The 13,386-nt window shown below is 39.3% G+C and overlaps 1 protein-coding gene across 1 annotated transcript in view; it reads right to left on the bottom strand.

Moving 5' to 3' along the window:
- The window catches only part of FOXO1 (forkhead box O1), a 104,661-nt gene that overhangs the window by 10,852 nt on the left and 80,423 nt on the right, over nucleotides 1-13,386 (bottom strand). The gene's annotated exons all lie outside the window — the stretch shown is intronic.

Here is a 13,386-nt window from a genome sequence, read left to right as displayed (position 1 = left end):
CTGCCTAGAATACAAACTCTATTTTGCTGCTTTAGCCTGGAGACTATCTCAGATACATAAGGCCCCACCATAGCAAAGTAGTAAGAGGAAATCCATTTGTTGCTGAAGTGATTCTGCTGTTTTCTAATGAAAATCTTTGTCTATTTTATAGGTCATACCATTTCTCTAATTTTCCATGGCTCTCTGAATGCCTCTCTTTACAATGCAATTAACTACCTGATGAATTTGGCTAGCAGAAGAATAAGTAAAAACAAAATAAAAACAAAACAAACAACATGTTAGGATTCATTTTCTTCTGATGAAGAACTTAAATTGGGTATAAAATAAAACATAGTATAGCAATAATAGTTTGATCAACTTTAACATTTTCTAAAGTTACTGGAGAACTAAAGTGAATTTTAAAGTAATGTCCTGGCCGGTTTGGCTCAGCGGTTAGAGCGTAGGTCCACGCACCAAAGAGTCACAGGTTCGATTCTGGTCAAGGGCAAGTACCTCAGTTGCGGTTCGGTCCTCAGCCCCAGTTGGGTTGTGCAGAAGGCAACCAGTCGATGTGTCTCTCTCACTTTGATGTTTCTTTCTCTCTCCCTCCTTCCGTCCCTCCCACTCTACCTGAAGATAAATGGAAAAATATCCTCGGATGAGGATATTTTTTTAAAAAAAGGTATTCTTCTACCCTGGCCGGTTTGGCTCAGCAGTTAGAGCGTCAGCCTGCAGTCCACAGAGACCCCGGTTCAGTTCCCACTAAGGGCATGTACCTCGGTTGCAGTTTGTCCCTGGCCCTGGTAGGGTCATGCGGGTGGCAGCCACTCTATGTGTACTTTTTCACGGCGATGTTTCTCTCTCTCTCTCTCTCTCTCTTCCTCTTTCTCCCTCCCACTCTACCTGAACAAAACTGAAAAAATGTCCTAGGTTGAGGAAAATAACTGAATGAATGAATGAATGAATGAATTCTGTCAGTTAGTATTGAGCCCATTAAACCTGTTCATGTTAGCTAAATGTTTACTCATGGTGTATGCCAAACAGTTTATAAGAGTCAATGAAAACCTTTCATGAATATGAATTCAAAGGCACGAACACTGAAACTTCTATTAAAATCTCTAGACTAATATCCTACCTATCTAGAATTATTTTTTATCCTAAATATGCTCACTGTCAGGAAAATGAATCTACTCAATGCATAATCTATTTACCAAGAACTGCTACTCTTAGTAAATAGAATTAAAAAGTACAAAGTCTGGGTTTATGTGGGTTTTTTTTTTCCCTATTTTGGAACAATAAACCCAGATTTTAAAAAAAACAAACAAAACAGCCCTGGCCGATTTGGCTCAGCGGTTAGAGCATCGGCCTGCGGTCCAGAGAGACCCGGGTTTGGTTCCTGCTAAGGGCACGTACCTCGGTTGCAGTTTGTTCCTGGCCCTGGTTGGGTCATGCGGATGGCAGCCACTCGATGTGTCCCTTTCACGTCGATGTTTCTCTCTCTCTCTCTCTCTCTTCCTCTCCCTCCCTCCCTCCCACTCTATCTGAACAAAAAAGTAAATAAATAAATAAATAAAAACCAGCAACTTGCAATAAAAATATATAACACTCCAAATTACATACTATTTGCAATGTAGTTTTCTTAGTTATACAGAACCTTGAAACCAGCTTGTCCATTATTCTGGCTGAGGAACCTAATTAAACAATGATTTGTGACTGCTTAGTATACATTGTTCTAAGGCAACATCCCAAAATTTCTCAAGAGCTTGTCCCATGTCAAATAGCTATAAAATTCACTGGCTAACTCAAACTCCCATCATAAAGCAAATATCACAATCAAGTGAGTCAAAACAACTTTTTCTTCCCAGTGCATATTAACGTTAAAAATTATGTTTACACTATACTATCAAATTAACATTTGTAAATTAACATTATGTCTAAAAAATGAACATACCTTAACTTAAAATTCTTTATTGTTGAAAAATGTTATCTGAGCCTGTTGGGAAAATGGCACCAAAAGACTTGCTCAACACGGGGTTGCCACAAACCCTCAATTTGTAAAATAATGCAGTATCTGCAAAATGCAGTGAAGCGAAGTGAAATAAAATGGGCTATGCTCGTAATAGCTCCACTGCTCTACTCATCACACCTTCCTTCCAAACAACTAAGTCTTCTTGAGCACCACCAGGAGGAGCCCAGTTCAGGGACTCCAAAAGAACCCCAAACAAATGTTTCTGAAACATTACTTTCATTAACTTACCTAAAAGCCTACAAATATCACGACTGTCAAGGTCTTCAATAGATATCCACCCTAAAACCACACCTCCCTACCATCCAAGATCGGCTGTATCTGAGGCCTACACTTGACTAACTTCACTAGCCCCATTGTCCACGGACGCTCACAACAATATGGTGCTGAGCTTATTTGTAATACCAAGTTTCCTCCCCAATGTAAGCACTGTGAGAGCATTTTCACCTGTTTGAACACTCTGCAACAACTGAACAGAAAAGGAGCCTGAGAAATGCCCCTCCCTTGCGTGTTGTCACTGACACGCTACCAGAAGGAAGTATATTTATGCTAGTGTTGCCCACAAGGACTTGCAGACTAAACCAGGTCTCTAGTCAAGACTAAGGCTACCCTGGGAGAATGTGCTTCATGCCAAGATCATTCCTGGGTTCGGAGGATGCTGGAAGGCTCCAAGTTGCATTGGCCCTGAAACCAGATTTAGATGAACTGGTTATATTCCATTGCAAATCCTTTGGGCTCCATTCTTTTTTTTTTTTTAGCTCAGTCCCAGCGCTACGCTAGTCTATATTCCAGAGAAGAGAGACAAAGTCAAGATAAAAAGGATCTTCACTTGAGTGATTAGCAAACCATACCATCTGAAATATTTTCCTTGTATTAAACATTTTGCTCTAATGCTGTAATTTGAATTCATGTAGCCAAGAATTAAAAAGTATAAGACTAGCCTAGCTCAGTGGATTGAGCATGGTCCCATGGACTGAGAGATTCCCAGTCAGGGCACATGCCTGGGTTTGCTCGATCCCCCAGGGAAGAGGTAGGTAGGTAGGTAGGTGGGGGGGGTAAGGGTGTGTGTGTGTGTGTGTGTTTAGGAGGCAGCCACTGATGTTTCTTGAATTAATGTTTCTATCTCTCTCTCCCTTAAAAATAAAAGACTTATTTTTTTTATTTATATTTTTATTTTATTTTATTTTTTTTTTTTTTTATCCTCACCCGAGGACATTTTTTTATTTTTTGTTCAGATAGAGTAGAAGGAAGAGAGAGAGAGAGAAACATCGACGTGAAAGGGACACATCGAGTGGCTGCCACCCACACGACCCAACCAGGGCCGGGGACAAACTGCAACCGAGGTACGTGCCCTTAGCGGGAACCGAATCCGGGTCTCTCTGAACCGCAGGCCGAAGCTCTAACCGCTGAGCCAAACTGGCCAGGGCAAGACTTATTTTTTTTATTTTTAAATAAAAGTACAAGACTTTGTTTATAAATCTCCAAAGACAATAATCTCACATCTAGTTTTGGTATTTATGAACATCATGTTTAAATGCATTGGTTGCATGCATACAAAGGCATTTGTTTTGGGTTGAAAAAGAGAATTTTGTACAGTTAGCTCTATCTATCTTAAATACTTAGAGGGAAACTAGCAAAAGAAACATGAATACACAATTAAATAACCATTTTTTAGGATTCAAACCAATGGAAAGTTAGAACTTCTCATTCAAGCCCATAGTTAGTGGTGGTACACATAAAATTCCTTTCGTGGTCACTGTTTTCCGTGTTATCACTCTGACTTTCCTCCAAAAAGGAGCTGTGAACAGTAATCATTGTGGCTGGATTCTTGCACACAGTACAAATTGTTTTGCATCTCTTCCAAGCTGCTGCATTCAAGGATACCCTGAACCACAGCTACAATTTCAACTACAATGTGTGCAATCTGTACATTTACAGATACCTTTTCTCCACTTTCTTAATCTTATGCATTTGTCAATACAGTTCAGTATTAAGGGTCTTCCCAGGCTTGTCTTCTGTCCAAGTTAGGTCATTTATTCTATGTGTGAATCTGAGCAAGTTAGATTATGTTTACCACCATATAACGCAAAGAATTATTGTGAAGATTAAATGTGGATGTGTTTGGAAACTACAGATGCATATTAAAAATGTAAAAGATGCTAAAAACTTCAAGTATATAAGAAAATTCTAGAAATTCTTGATATTCTGGAACAAAAAGCAAGGTTTTCTAGACGCTGTTAGCCCCATTATCGAAGATATGGAAACTATGAGCAGTGTTTAATATCATTTTACTGTTTTCATTTTTTTATCACTAAAAAAAGAAATTTAGTTGAATTCTGAAAACCTAGATAAGATTGTGATGGAAAGTCTGAAACAATCATTCGTTAGTGCAGTCCTAACCTCCCCCGCCCCCTCCCCGCCAAATAAGATGTTTTATATTTCAATCATTTTTTTTAGTCCATGACACATTTCCATCAAATAATTCATTAAGACAATATATTAAATATAATGGATAAACATTTTAGTCCTGAAAGAAACCTCCCAAAAAAACCCCCAAAAAAACCATTTTAGTCCTCAAAGTAGCTATAAATTAAGCTGGAGTAGCATGCAACTTTAGAATATTTACCTTATTGAATCACTGAACTAAATGTTCGGTGTGGAGAGTGCCCAATAAAGATTAGCTGTTAGTGTTTGTGGAAAAATGTTTTAAAAGCACTAACAAGACATGTCTAGAGAAGAAAGAAGAGGTAAGTATGACTGTAATTGAATTCAGACATAGAAAGTGGGGGAAATATGGTGGGAGGGAGCCTGAAAAATCATGGTTGGGCATTTATTCTATCCTGCATGCCACCCACAGGAAAGCTACTGGAAGATCAGAATGAAGTTATAGCCTAGAACCCAGAGGAAAACACCTACCTGTCTTCCCATGAGATGGCGGGAAAGGAGAGTTTGCACTCTGCTTGGAAAGCAGGTATTTTTGATTATTCAAAAATTTTAAAGTGTGGGCATCTGTATTATTATTGTTCAAATAAATTTTTGTTGAAAAGCAAAAGCATCTACAGGAGGTGCCATCTTTTTTGGTCTGGTTCTTGCCACCCAGAGGTGTCCTTGGTTCCATCCCCTCAACAGGATGTTACTGTAGCTTTTATAGAGAACTTGATTTGGTGAGGGCAGCCTCGAGAAATTTTTATCTACCCCTCCGAAAATCACAGGGTTTTCTACTGAAGCAGCTGTCTGCTTTTGTCTCATGACTTGACTACTACCTGGTTGTTTAGAAACTCATGGCATAATCTCTGATTTTTTTTACAGTCAGAGGAAGGCAGGATACTGAAGCACTGATCATTTGTTTCTAAAACATATTTTAAAACTCTCCCTTTGTGCAGTCTAGTGTTTTTTCACACTTTATCCATCATTTACAACATTTGGCAACCAAATTCGGTTCTACTTTTTGAAAAGTTTATTTTTGTTTCTTGAGGTCATTGTCTAGGCTCAACCATAACATTTTCAGGTTTTTTCAAAACAGCTAAAGGGAAGTTAAAGGAAATAATGCCCTGCAACGTAGCCATGCACTGTTCAAAAGAAATATGGATAAAGGTACATACAACAAATTACTCATGAGTTAGTCGAGTAATCAGTACTCTGGTAGGTGTTATAAGATCCTGGACCAAGAATGACTCATGGCTCGACCTCCCTGGAGTGAAGATAAACTGAGATGACATTTCATATACTTCCATATACAACATTCTCTCCACCACCACCACCACCACCCCAACCACCACCCCACCCCCCCACAGAGAGAGAGAGAGAGAGAGAGAGAGAGGGAGAGAGAGGGAGAGGGAGAGAGAGAGGGAGAGAGAGAGAGAGGGAGAGAGAAAACAGGTCTAAATCTTGGAAACTTAATTTTTAATGGTTGATTATCCCATCAGAATTTGATTTTTGAAAAGCACACGACTGGTATATAAACCCTACCCTCACCTTTTTTCTTCAGGCCTAGACACCCTGGCCTCTATCTTCTTTCCCTTCTGTCACAACATATATCAGTGCTGTGCAAATTACAACCAAGTTTAAAAGTCACAAGTTATTACCAAAGAAAGAAAGAATAGCAGATGGTCTAAACATTTTGTAAAAGGCAGGTCACTTTTGCCCTGGCCAGTTTGGCTCAGCGGTTAGAGCGTTGGCCTGCGGTCCGGAGAGACCCGGGTTTGGTTCCCGCTAAGGGCATGTACCTCGGTTGCAGTTTGTCCCCGGCCCTGGTTGGTCATGCGGGTGGCAGCCACTCGATGTGTCCCTTCACGTCGATGTTTCTCTCTCTCTCTCTCCCTTCCTCTCTCTCCCTCCCACTCTATCTGTACAAAAAAATGGAAAAGTATCCTCGGGTGAGGATAAAAAAAAAAAAAAGGTAGGTCACTTTTGATCGCTTTTCTGGAGGACAGCTGAGGAAGAGATGCTGAGGGAATCACACCTGAGGTCATTAGCTTTCCCATCTATTTCATAGCACTTTCTCCAACCCCATTCCTCCTGAGATCATTTTATTCTCCCACCAAAACACATAAAACCAAACAAAGCAATCTTCTGGATTTTAAAATACTGTATGTAAACTTATAAACTACATTCAACTCTTGGAACAGCTCAGCTTAGGTAAAGAGGAAAGCAGGTAGTTCCTTTAGGAAAGGAGAGAGAATTAAAAAGAAAAATCACCATGTATAATGTCCAGTATCCGTTCTAAGAAGTTGGACTTGCTTTCTTGGTTTGTGATTTCAATGCAAAAATATAATCTATCATTTATGCCTGGTTGGAACAATTTACTTCAAAATAAAAGAGGTTTGTTAAGAAATTCTGCTTCTGCTAAAAGGAAAGAGAGGTGATTAATGGAATGCATTCCGAATCTGCCAATTGTACCTTTACCACCAACCTCCCTTTCCCATCCACCATCATCAGCCAATCTGAGAGAAACAAATGCAAGTGAAGTTCAATATTAAATATGAAAAGCTGGGAAGAAGGGTGTTGATGCACACGGTCTCACTCAGGAAACGTGCCTTGTCAAACACCTGCAAAGATGTGGCAGCATACTGTTCTGGGTCCAAATTCTTAAGTTCATCCTTGTCACTCAGGATACAGTCCATGGATCTTGACCTAGTAACACTGACAACTGGTCCTAGAACTGTGATCCAGTTGATTGAGAACTTTTTGTGTTCTGATTAAAATCCCTACCTCATTAAGCTCCTTTTGAATTGCTGACAATAACATGATGATAAGGATCCTCCAGGGCCACCTCCCTAAATGCTTCTGTGAGAGGGAGGAAGGCAAGCAAGATACCGGAAGAATGTGGTAGGTGTATTTGCTTAGAAAACAACAGAATGGGAAAAATGACTTAAGAATCTTGAGACTTCTTCTATGTCAGGAAAATACTCTAGCTTTGGCTGTGACACCACCCCTCACACTGTAAAATCCACGATGTGAGTCAGCGGACAAGTTCTGGGGTCATACAAATAGAATCTGAGGGATGAGGAATCTCCTCATTTGTATAATGAGTAGAACTACTATGGAACCAAGTTGGGCAAAAATAGCACGTAGGATTGGAAAGTTTCTATACAACATTTGACAATGAATGCCAATTATGATGCCCCCGAAATCTCTAGTGTAGACTGTTTGTAGCTAATATAAATGGTGCCCTTTATTACCAGTTACAAGAGGTCTATGTGGTCTGTCATTTCTTTTACAAGACAATCCTAATGAATATAATGATGTCTCTGAGAGGTGAAGGTAATGGGAATTTTCACTTTGTAGTTCATCTTTGCATGTTGTCCTTTTTGCTGTTGTCGAAAAAGAGCATGTATGACTTTTATAATCAAAATGAAGCTATTTCATTTGGGAGAACAAACAAAAAAAATCTACGCCTGTTCTTCTTTCATGCATCCATTAAAATAATAAAACTGATTTCCTACTGAGTGCCAGGACCTGTACCATATGATATACATACACACATATAAATATATGCATAATCAAATAAGATGAAGTTCAAACTATATCCTAAGATTTTTGTTTTTCCAGGAAACGATAGCACACTTTCCTTAATCAGGAAGCAAAAAAACAATAATTTTATAATAGTTTTATACAAGACAGAGTATAGCAGCAGAGGAACATGTGTTTGTTTTCAGACAAACCTGGATTCAAACCCAGCCCTAACACTTAGCAAATGTGTGAGGTTGCCTGACTCACTTAACCTCCCCATGCTTTATTTGCCTCATCCATAAAATGGAGGTAACAGTTGCCACTTCAAAGGGCTTTTATAAGGATAAAATGAGATAATCACACAAAGCCCTTATACCATACAAAATGCCAAGCAAATATCTTGCCTTTGACTGCAGGCAAGGCAAACCCCATGTCACCTCCCTGCACAAATTCCAAAAGTGCTGGTATGTTTGTTGGGCAAAACACATTTGGGGCACTTGGTCTTAATGTTTATCCAGCCATTATTAGCAGTAGCAACAAAAGATGCTGTCATTTGAAAGTGAAAGCCACCCAGGGCAAAACCCAAGCAAAAGAAGTTCAGCCAGAAGCTCAGACACTTCATTTCAGGTCGTTTCCATAGAACCTCTTAGCACGCCCCTGTACACATATATATAAAGCACTTCAGTCAGGCAGACGTGGGCCTTCATGGGTTATGGCCTGTGCACCAACATTTCAAAATTCATCAGGAGAAAGTATTGGAAGAAACAGAAAAAATACAAATAAAATAAAATGTTTGGGCACTTGCTTTAAGAATGCAGAAAGAGATTTAGGCTTTTCCAGGGCATAATAGGTTTCTAAAGTAGATGGAGCACTATTAAAATCTTAACTGGTTTTGTGATCCCTCCCCTTATCTTGGATAAACCCTGAAGAGACACTGCTTGAAGGCAAAAAGGTGAACAAAAACAGAACACAAAAAAGTAAAGGACTTATTTGCAGAAAATTACAGAACATTGAAAAAAGAAATAGAGGAAGATATAAAAAAAAAGTGGAAGCACATACCTTGTTCATGGATTGGAAGAATTAACATTATTAAAATGTCCATACTACCCAAAGCAATCTATAGATTCAATGCAATCCCCATCAAAATACCAACGACATATTTCACAGAACTAGAACAAATACTTCAAAAGTTCATATGGAACCAAAAAAGTCCGTGAATAGCTACAGCAATTTTGAAAAAGAAGGACAAAGTAGGTGGGATCACAATACCAGATATCAGGTTATACTACAAAGCCACTGTAATCAAAACAGCCTGGTACTGGCACAAGAACAGGCATATAGACCAGTGGAACAGAACTGAAAACCCAGAAATGGACCCAAGGCAATATGCTCAATTAATATTTGACAAAGGTGGCGAGAGCATACAGTGGAGTAAAGACAGCCTCTTTAATAAATAGTGTTGGGAAAATTGGACAGCTACATGAAAAAAAAAAAATGAAACTAGACCATCAACTTACACCACACAAAAATAAACTCAAAATGGATAAAAGATTTAAATGTGACCCGTGAATCCATAAAAATTCTAGAAGAAAATGTAGGCAACAAAATTTTGGACATCATACGGAGCAGAATTTTCACTGATACATCACCTAAGGCAACAGAAACAAAGGAAAAAATGAACACATGGGACTACATCGAACTAAAAAGCTTCTGCACAGAAAAAGAAACAACCACCAAAATGGAAAGGCAACCCACTGTATGGGAGAACATCATTGCCAATAATATATCAGATAAGGGATTAATTTCCAATATATATAGCGTGCCCATACAACTCAACAAAAGGAAGACAAAGAACACAATTAAAAAATGGGCAGAGGACCTGAATAGACACCTCTCCAAACAGGACATACAAATGGCCAAGAGACATATGAAGAAATGCTCAACATCACTAATCATCAGAGAGATGCAAATTAAAACAACAATGAGGTATCACCTCACACCTGTCAGAATGGCCGCCATCAACAAATCATCAAACAAGTGTTGGCAAGGGTGTGGAGAAAAGGGGACTCTAGTACACTGCTGGTGGGAATGCAGACTGGTGCAGCCACTATGGAAAACAATATGGTGTTACCTCAAAAAATTAAAAATTGAACTTCCATTTGACCCAGTGATCCCACTTCTAGGAATATACCCTAAGAAGCCTGAAACACCAATCAGGAAGAATATATGTACTCCCATGTTCATAGCAGCACTATTTACAATTGCTAAGATCTGGAAACAGCCCAAGTGTCCATCAGTAGACGAATGGATAAAAAAGCAGTGGTACATATACACAATGGAGTACTATGCAGCGGTAAGAAAGAAAGATCTCTTATCCTTTGAGACGACATGGAGGGACCTGGAAAGTATTATCCTAAGTGAAATAAGCCAAGCAGAAAAAGACAAATACCACATGATCTTACTTATATACGGAATATAATGAACATAACAGTCTGAGGAATACGGTAGAATATGGAAGTAGGGCACAGACTGACATCCCTCAGAAGAGGGGGTGGGGGGTGGGAGGAGCTAAACCACAGAACTTATATGCATGTATGCATGACCAATGGACATGGACAACAAAGCTGGGGACGGGGCGGGGGTGGGGTGGGGAGGAGGGTGCCAATGTGGTAAAAAAGGAGAAACATCTGTAACCAAAAAAATCAATAAAAATTAAAAAAAAAAAATACAGAACACATTCACACTGTTGCTGAAACATACTCTTTCACCTTTGAAAGATAAGCATAAAAACTTGCAGAGAGCTGCTCACACATAGTACAAATTGTGTTTAAATTAGGAAACCACCTGCTCCTTGATCAGTCATCCTTTTATCATCAACAGAACTTTAATTAGCCCCCATCTGCTTCCTGTTTTATGCCACAAATCTTAACTTTCACCTGTTTGGACCAAACTGCAATAAACTACACCCATCATAAATAAAAACAATTAAATTTTCTTTTATACAACATGCAATTAATTCTCATTCAACTGATAATGGACTGTTTAAAAATAGGCATGATTCAAATCAGCTTTCTTCCCCCAAAATGACAATGTCCTATATTAAAAATTCAACAGAAACGCTCTCACACCCACTTCTTCTTGCATTTTCCCCCATTAAGAAAGTTTTCAAGTTGTCTGGCTTCAATTTCCTGATTTTACTGTTACATATGGGGCCATGTCACATCACATAAAAACACAATAGATAAATCTCCAAAACATAATGCTGACTTAAATGTTGCAGATGTTACCTACATTAATTGACAATACTTATGTAAATTTTGAAGGGGAAAGTTACTGCTTAGGGTTTATGGACCCAACCCTAATATATTAGCCCAGCCAGGGAGCAGAAGTCTCAAAGGAAAGGAGCCCTCCAACACACCAACTCTGGAATTAGTAACTACCTTTGGAATTGCAGCAAGATGGGTAGTATTTGTTAAAACTGTGGGGTGGCTTGTGGGTACTAACTATATTAGCCTCTGTGCTCTCTGGATGTTTGGGATATTTCATAAAGTTGTGAGAAAAACAAAAGGCGGATGGCCAACAGTCAGTGAGGGAAGGAGGAGAGCAGGCACTCTACTTCCTGACTCTACCACACAGGCACAGGCCCATCTGACCGTTGGAATAGCACTGTACCCAGTTTCAAAAAGCTCCCCAAATGATTCTCATGTCACCACCACCCCCAACCTCACCCTTTGAGAAAGGATGGGTAACAATTTGTGCTCCTCAAGGGCAGAGACCCTGCTCGCTCATCTCAAAACTGCCCACACTTACCTACCTAGTCAATATCTGAGATATAAATATTATTTGAATAAATCAATAGATATCAGAAGAGGATTTCTTAATCTGCTGTTATCTAGTCCAATAACCATGCACATCAAATCAATTTCTCTTCCCTGAGTTTGAATAAATGAGTGGTTACTAGTCCAGACTAATGACTGGAATCTTCTAGGCAGCTTGTTGAAAACAAAACCCTAAAGCCCTTGGCTCAAGATTAAGACTCAAAAGGTATAGAGTGGTGGGCCCTGAGGTCTGTATGAAACAGTCATGATATTGAGGATCAGCTGGTTTGGGAACACCTGGAATATCTTCATGTTCAACATTACTTTTAGTTCTAATATTCTAAAAAAAAAAAAGGCTCAACTGTGTTATTTCATATAGATTCTGATTCAACAGGAGAAGAGTGAAGTCCCAGAATATTCTCAAAAGTATCTCGAGAAACGCTGTGTTAGTGGTATTTGGGGTCATTAACACCATACAATAAAAGGCAACTTTCTAGCATGATGTTCTTTCATAAATGGTTAAGAAAGTATGTTTAAAATAATTATAGCTCTGGCAAGTGTAGTTCAGTTGCTTGAGCATCAACTAGTGCACTGAGGGGTCGCAGGTTTGAATCCCAGTTAGGGCACATGCCCAGGTTGTGGCTCAGTCCCAGTCAGTTGGGTCAGGGTGGGTGCATGCAGGGGTGAGGGATCAGCCCATCTATGTTTATCTCTCTCTCTCTCTCTCTCTCTCTCCCCACCCCCCTTCCTCCCTCCCTCCCTAAAATCAAGAAAAACATTTTTTTAAAACAATAATTATAAAGTTATGGAAAAACACAGTTTGTTTTGAAATCAATTTTTAAATCATCGTTGCTTTTCAGAAAGAAAAACAAAAGCATCATTAGTGAATGAGGATGTGTCAACCTCACCTTTCAATTTCCTGGAATTTTTCCTCCCCCGCTTTCCCCTTTAATATATAGCATTTCCTTTAGATACACACACAGCCAACTTCACAATGGAGTCTTCACAAGACCAATGCTCCAGATACCAACAGGCCAATACAGCATGCAGTTGGAGGGACACGCCTGCAGCAGGAATGAGCCTGCCTCAGGTTAATGGAGAAGGAAGGGAGCACACAACACCATTCAGCAAACTGGATCCAAGCAGCTGCCAAGTTTTCAAGGGTTGAAAGCAAAATCTAAATGACAAAGATGTTCAGCTAAATCAAAACTATCCTGGCTAATAGTCTGTCACCTCACACTAAACATCTTTTGAAAAGGTTTAATTTAGTACACAGCTTTGAACTATTTCCATGTTGGAGACCAATCCAAAGAAGGGGCTATTCTTAGTTCAGCCCAAATCCTTCGTGTGTCCAAGTGAACTGTGAATTCCCTCCTCTCTAGTTCACGTTTGTGGGCCCATCTTCTATACGTGGGTGTATCCTCCTCTTCTTGTCTAACTCCCAGGCTGTTGCCATGATATGACGGTCTAAAAAAAATATGGGAAAGCCCTCAGGCTAAAAACTCTGGATCACAATCCTTAAAATAATGAGTCAAACTACAGAGCCGAGACCAGTATTTTTAAAAAAATAAAATAGAGCATACCTCACATAAAAGTATTTTGTAAAACTTG

The sequence above is a fragment of the Molossus molossus genome, unplaced genomic scaffold (assembly GCF_014108415.1).
Source record: "Molossus molossus isolate mMolMol1 unplaced genomic scaffold, mMolMol1.p scaffold_m16_p_9, whole genome shotgun sequence".
In the NCBI taxonomy this organism is placed as follows: domain Eukaryota; kingdom Metazoa; phylum Chordata; class Mammalia; order Chiroptera; family Molossidae; genus Molossus; species Molossus molossus.
The sequence above is the reverse complement of the archived record's forward strand: the minus strand, read 5'-3'. Positions and strand labels throughout refer to the sequence as shown.